Below are 7,812 nucleotides of genomic sequence, written 5' to 3'. Positions count from 1 at the left end.
AGTGAACGCACTATTGTGGCCAAGATAGACACGAAGCCCACGCCTACTACAGTAGTACAAGTTTATGTGCCAACTAGCTCTGCAGATGATGAAGAAATTGATGAAATGTATGTCGAGATAAAATAAATTATTCAGGTAGTGAAGGGAGATGAAAATTTAATAGTCATGGGTGACTGGAATTCGACAGTAAGAAAAGGAAGACAAGGAAACGTAGTAGGTGAATATGGACTGGGGGGAAGAAATGAAAAAGGAAGCCGCCTGGTAGAATTTTGCACAGAGCATAACTTAATCATAGCTAACACTTGGTTCAAGAATCATGAAATATGGTTGTATACATGTAAGAACCCTGGAGATACTAAAAGGTATCAGATAGATTATATAATGGTAAGACAGAGATTTAGGAACCAGGTTTTAAATTGTAAGACATTTCCAGGGCCAGATGTGGACTCTGACCACAAGCTATTGGTTATGAACTGTAGATTAAAACTGAAGAAACTGCAAAAAGGTGGGAATTTAAGGAGATGGGACCTGGATAAACTGAAAGAACCAGATGTCGTACAGAGTTTCAGGGAGAGCATAAGGCAACAATTGACAGGAATGGGGGAAAGAAAAACAGTAGAAGAAGAATGGGTAGCTTTGAGGAATGAAATAGTGAAGGCAGCAGAGGATCAAGTAGGTAAAAAGACGAGGGCTAGTAGAAATCCTTGGGTAACAGAAGAGATACTGAATTTAATTGATGAAAGGAGAAAATATAAAAATGCAGTAAATGAAGCAGGCAAAATGGAATACAAACGTCTCAAAAATGAGATCGACAAGAAGTGCGGACAGCAGGGATGGCTACAGGACAAATGTAAGGATGTAGAGGCTTGTCTCACTAGGGGTAAGATAGATACTGCCTACAGGAAAATTAAAGAGACCTTTGGAGAAAAGAGGACCACTTGCATGAATATCAAGAGCTCAGATGGAAACCCAGTTCTAAGCAAAGAAGGGAAAGCAGAAAGGTGGAAGGAGTATATAGAGGGTCTATACAAAGGCGATGTGCTTGAGGACAATATTATGGAAATGGAAGAGGATGTAGATGATGATGAAATGGGAGACATGATACTGCGTGAAGAGTTTGAGAGAGCACTGAAAGACCTACGTCGAAACAAGGCCCCGGGAGTAGACAACACTCCATTAGAACTACTGACAGCCTTGGGAGAGCCAGGCCTAACAGAACTCTACCATCTGGTGAACAAGATGTATGAGACAGGCGAAATACCCTCAGACTTCAAGAAGAATATAATAATTCCAATCCCAAAGAAAGCAGGTGTTGACAGATGTGAAAATTACCGAACTATCAGTTTAATAAGTCACCGCTGCAAAACACTAGCGCGAATTCTTTATAGACGAATGGAAAAACTGGTAGAAGCCGACCTCAGGGAATCTCAGTTTGTATTCCGTAGAAATGTTGGAACACGTGAGGCAATACTGACCCTACGACTTATCTTAGAAGAAAGATTAAGGAAAGGCAAACCTACATTTCTAGCATTTGTAGACTTAGAGAAAGCTTTTGAAAATGTTGAGTGGAACAGTCTCTTTCAAACTCTAAAGGTGGCAGGGGTAAAATACAGGCAGCGAAAGGCTATTTTCAATTTGTACAGAAAGCAGATGGCAGTTATAAGAGTCGAGGAGCACGAAAGGGGAAGCAGTGGTTAGGAAGGGAGTGAGACAGGGTTGTAGGCTCTCCCCGATGTTATTCAATCTGTATATTGAGCAAGCAGTGAAGGAAACAAAAGAATAGTTCGCAGTAGATATTAAAACCCATGGAGGAGAAATAAAAACTTTGAGGTTCGCCGGTGACATTGTAATTCCGTCAGAGACAGCAAAGGACGTGGAAGAGCAGTTGAACGGAATGGACAGTGTGTTGAAAGGAGGATATAAGATGAATATCAACAAAAGCAAAACGAGGATAATGGAATGTAGTCGAATTAAGTCGGGTGATGCTGATGGAATTCGATTAGGAAATGAGACACTTAAAGTAGTAAAGGAGTTTTGTTATTTGGGGAGCAGAATAACTGATGGTGGTCGAAGTAGAGAGGATATAAAATGTAGACTGGCAATGGCAAGGAAAGCGTTTCTGAAGAAGCGAAATTTGTTAACATCGAGTATTGATTTAAGTGTCAGGAAGTCATTTCTGAAAGTTTTTGTATGGAGTGTAGCCATATATGGAAGTGAAACATGGACGATAAATAGTTTAGACAAGAAGAGAATAGAAGCTTTCGAAATGTGGTGCTACAGAAGAATGATGAAGATTAGATGGGTAGATCACGTAACTAATGAGGAGGTATTGAATAGGATTGGGGAGAAGAGGAGTTTGTGGCACAACTTGACTAGAAGAAGGGATCGGTTGGTAGGACATTATCTGAGGCATCAAGGGATCACCAATTTAGTACTGGAGGACAGCGTGGAGGGTAAAAATCGTAGAGGGAGACCAAGAGATGAATACACTAAGCAGATTCAGAAGGATGTAGGCTGCAGTAAGTACTGGGAGCCCGCATCTCGTGGTCGTGCGGTAGCGTTCTCGCTTCACACGCCCGGGTTCCCGGGTTCGATTCCCGGCGGGGTCAGGGATTTTCTCTGGCTCGTGATGGCTGGGTGTTGTGTGCTGTCCATAGGTTAGTTAGGTTTAAGTAGTTCTAAGTTCTAGGGGACTGATGACCATAGATGTTAAGTCCCATAGTGCTCAGTGCCATTTGAACCATTTTGAAGTACTGGGAGATGAAGAAGCTTGCACAGGATAGAGTAGCATGGAGAGCTGCATCAAACCAGTCTCTGGACTGAAGACCACAACAACAACAACTGCTGTATAGTGAAACACGCCCGTGGAACACAGTTAAAATAGAGCGAGAAACGGGATGTTCTTAATGTTTTTCACAAGTTTGCAGAGAAAATGGGATTTGAAATTGTCCGATGATGTTTAGTACATGAAGTTAAGGCAACTTTTGTAATCGAGATGCCTAGCTTAATTGGTAGCGTTCGTGAATGGTGACTGATTAGTTTGCTCATCATTCGTTCGAACCTCAATGTGGTCTTTTATTTTATTCGATTTTTCTCTTCTTTTCGAAAACGTACATAGTTTAAATATAAATTCATGAAATATATGCTAACTAAGACAAATGTAATCATTATCTTTTTATGACGGTTCTAAGCACTTCAGTCCGGATCCGCCCTGGTGCTGCGGTCGCAGGTTCGAATCCTGCCTCGGGCATGGATGTGTGTAATGTCCTTAGATTACTTAGGTTTAAGTAGTTCTAAGTCTAGGGGACTGATGACCTTACATGTTAAGTCCCATAGTGCTTAGAGCCATTTGAACCATCTTTTTATGAACAATTCACGTCTTCTTGTTTCTAATTATATATCACATGCGAAATTCCAGATCTCATTGCAAATATAAACGATGTGGCCTTTTCTACACCATATTTTAAATCTATGTGACGATGCTATGCTGATTGTATTTATATGTTTTGACGATGCCATTATGGCCGTATCACTGTAGGACATGCTGTAAAAAAGATCTGAAGATGGTCATTACAGACTGAAACCGGTCATCGTCTAAAGAATTCATTTGTGTGATCAGAGACTGGAATAAAAAAGCATTATAAAAGACGGTTGATGAAAGACAGTTTAAAGTAAGAAAACATTACAAATTAAATTTTTGGAATAAGAATGAAAAATCAAGTATTCTTTATTTGGACTATATCCATTGTCTTACACTGCAGATCTGGTCTCAAACGATCCGGACTTGAAATTTCACGTCAGCAAACACACCGTAAAGTGCTGCATTTGTACAGTAGCTACCGTACGACTGTAATCTGAACCCAATAGATATGATCTGGACCCAAGTTAAGGGATTTATCGTGAGAAATAGCAAAGACATTAAAGCTGGGACTAATGCACGAAGTTTTACAGTTATTAGTCCTGAACGCTGGCGGGATAAGGTACAGCACGCCATAAAAGAAGAAGAAATAAAATGTAGCGTTCGTGTGGTTTCGTGGATTCTGTTGTTGGTTGCCTCGCTATCAACGCAGTAGCTGACAATTCCAGTACTGAAATTGATTCCTCGGAATCGGAAAGGAAGAACTTCAGAGATTGCCAGATGACTGACCGTCCTCTAAGCGGGGAATTACCGGAGTCCTGCCGTATATTTTTTTCATTCTGTTTGCGAATTAAATGGCATTCGAAGTTACATTGTTTCTCTGGTCGTCTCTGTTTAAGTCTTAGCTGCAATTGCTTACATCACTGTGTAGGTTAATTGGAACAGCTGGTTGGCCAGCGCTGTCCGAGTTAAATGCGCCGGTAAAACAGTTGTCTCGTGTTATCGCTAAGTCGACGTGCGCGTAACGCACAGCGTAAAAATAAGGTGACCATCCCGAATTCTGTGTTTGTCCCGAATTTTTTCAGAGGTAATTCGGGACACCTGTTTGTCCCGAAATTAACAATCATGACCCAATTTGTCCCGAATTAGACATTCATTTCACCTGCATCGGTATATTTTATTATTAGTTTTAGTTATGGTGGCAAATTGTTTGACAAGAGGGTACGACAAATTGTCTAAACCGTTGTTATCAAACTATTTCTACTGTGCAAACACGTGTTGGCCGCTGCTCGAACAGCTAATGGGCAGTCACAGACCACGGCAATTGGGAAAAAGTCGCACTCGAACGCATTCGCGCGGTCGAAACGTTTCTAACCGTAACTCGAACAGAAGAAGGAAGAAATCTGCATATTTTCTGATAACCATGGAAGAGGCAGAGGAGTTTTTATGGCAAACATGCAGACGAAATACAAAGTAACTCGAACAGACGAACAGTAATATACGCTCTCGTTGACTTTGGCGTCGCCGACGCAGTGTATGCCGGTCTCTAGAATACTACCATTCGTCATCTGTGTGCGCCATATTATATCAGATCGAATTTTGTGTTACGTCGTGTTATGGTGTATTACGTTTGATAAGTTTAGTTGTTTTTCCTCGTCAATAACAATAACAATACTTCTTCGCAAGAATGAGTTCAAAGAAGCGCAAGTGCTCCTTCAATTAAACAACTGTAGAAAGAATTTCCATTCATCAGTGACATTAGTTCTTCGGACTCAAAAGGAAAAGTGAGGTGCAACACATGTGCTTCTAGTTTCTCACTAAGTCACAGTGGACGTGGTGATATACAACTACATTTAAAAAAGTGACAAACATAAGAGAGCAGCAGCGTCTAGTGTAACATTAAAGTCATTTTTTTATATCAGAGAAACTTTGTGGTCGGGAGGAGAGGTTAGTTGCAACTGAGGGCGTTTTTGCGTAGCATACAATTCAGCACAATCATAGTTCCAGTCCAAAATTGAAGACCAGTTCCTTCCCTCGAGAGTTAAAACAATTCTTGAAATTCTTGAAACAGAGGTAGGTCTGCTTTCAGCAGAGGTAAAGAGTTTTCATGGTGCTGTATTATTTTTCTATGAAACTGCTCTATCCTACTTAAAAAAAGTGGACTGAAAAAAGTTTCCAGAACTTGGACTGCTACAATTGGGTTATCTTGAATCAAATACCTGTATGGGATAACATTGAAAGAACTTCTTCTTGTTAGCGAAACTGTGCCATACGTTCAGTTTGCAGAAAATGTAATGTATGATGAGTATGTCAGTGTCAAACAGTTTGTAGCCACTGAGAAAATCATTGAATGGACTGCTGACAACGGTGTTCCAGGTCAAAGATGGGTTGAGATGATTTTGTCATTTCAGCCAGAATCATGTCCCATTGTCAAATGTACTCAAACTAGTGGAGTTTCTTTTCTGCCTTCCTGGCACAAATGCTGCTACTGAAAGGGTATTTACCCACATGAACAATGTATGGACAAGTGACAAAACACAGTTGGCTGTAGAAACCATGAAAGGAACGTTAGTAAGTAGAATAAATTATGATGAAATTTGTGTCGAGTTTTTTCATATGTTGTTGAAAAATACAGGCTTGATAAAGTAAATTCACAGCACTGATAAATACAGTTGCCCCGATCACACTCATTCATCTTAGAAGGTATTAATAAAATGTAAATGTGCTTTTCTTTGTAACAAATTTAATTGATATTTTGTATTTATTACATTTAATTGAAAACTTCTTCTCATATAATAAATAAATATAGCCTATTTTGCAAAATTTTTAATGTGTCCCGGATTTGGGCCTAGGAAATATGTTAATGTTCCGAATTTGAGTCTAGGAAATATGGTCACCTTACGTAAAAAGCACTCTTATTACCGCACTTGTGACAGCTTGGCTTCCTCTCCAAGTGAAAGGAAATCCAGCTAGTTTCCAGCAAACGCGGAAGATTACATGGTGTAATGTTTATATCAGGTTTACTCTAATGGTGAACGCAGTACAGGAGGACAGTCCGCGACAGCTGCGATGGCCACTGTGACGTCACGCCCCGCGGAATACTCTCCCCTGTTCAGTATCGAGCTGTGCGGTGAGATGTCGCACCTCCCAGCGGCTGACGGCAGCACTATTGTTATCTGATGGCGCGGTCGATATGTCACGAGTCGACGCGCCGCCGCAATCGATATACATCGTGCCTCGTAGCGTCCTGGTCAGCGGAAGGCATACGCCAGTTCCTGCCATGCACGCAACTCCATACCAGGGCTGCCTTTCTGCGTCTAGCAGTAATTGTAGTATTCATTATTTATAAGAGAATACTGCAGTAGTTTTATCACTTATACGAATATGCTGCACGTGTCGTGATGTTTCAATTTAAGAACAACAAAAATAGTGTAGTTCATTTGTACAGGCAAATGCATAGTAACATGTCTGGTTTGACAAGGATAAGACAGGTAGTCGGCGGTGGCCTTACAGCAGAAATTACCCCAACCAGCATTTCCCTCATATAATTTAAAGAAACCACGGAAATCCTAAATCAGAAGGTGCCTTCACTCTTCCTGACTACCAGGGCAGTCCGAAAAAATGGGACAGTGCTACCTCATTCCGTTCAACCGTAGCGTACAGAGAAAGTTGTGTCATTACGTAAAAGGCTAGTGCTACACGGTCCATTCATATCTCACTCCCAGTCAGTTCACGCATTACATCACAATACTGCACAATCAGGATGGAGTTTGGTTTCCATGTTGTGCACCGCAGCTTCCCATTTGCTAGCCTGAAAAACTGAGTCAGTATCCCTCCGTAACGGATGAGATATCGAGTTCAGAAGAGGACATGATATTTGTATTATACGTTGTATGGCTTTGGGAGTAAGGTCTTACAGAAAAGAAGGAAAGAGAAATGAAAAGAACATACTTTCAATGTGTTATGTAAATTCGTAGATCTTTTATTATCGTCATTATTATTTACTTGCGTTACAGTTTTTTGCAAAATTCTAGCTGTTTTATCTAACGGATTCTTCGCCGTGTACAATGCATTGCTTAACAGGTGCCTTTTAACTGCCATGTTGAATAAAAGAGTTTTAGTAATCCTTTTAATATCGTTGGGAACTGTATCCTAGAGTTTTATTCCTTGCCATAAAATGCTATTTTGAGTCATGTTTATTCTTTCTTGTTGAATCCAACTTTAGAGTGCGTAGATATTGTTCTGTGAGCCTGGAGAATAATTATTAATGTTATTTTTGATGTGATGTGCACCAACAGCGGTGAGAAAGTATTCGTACACCAATGCGTATTAATAGTCAGCTCAGACTTTTGGCAGATCATGAAGTTATCTACAATGAAGTATTTTCAGAAAAAAGCTGCGCAAATATCCAGTCATATCTTGAAATGAATTGAAAGTAGTGCAAATAGTTGCAA

The sequence above is a fragment of the Schistocerca americana genome, chromosome 11 (assembly GCF_021461395.2).
Source record: "Schistocerca americana isolate TAMUIC-IGC-003095 chromosome 11, iqSchAmer2.1, whole genome shotgun sequence".
Lineage (NCBI taxonomy): Eukaryota > Metazoa > Arthropoda > Insecta > Orthoptera > Acrididae > Schistocerca > Schistocerca americana.
The sequence above is the reverse complement of the archived record's forward strand: the minus strand, read 5'-3'. Positions refer to the sequence as shown.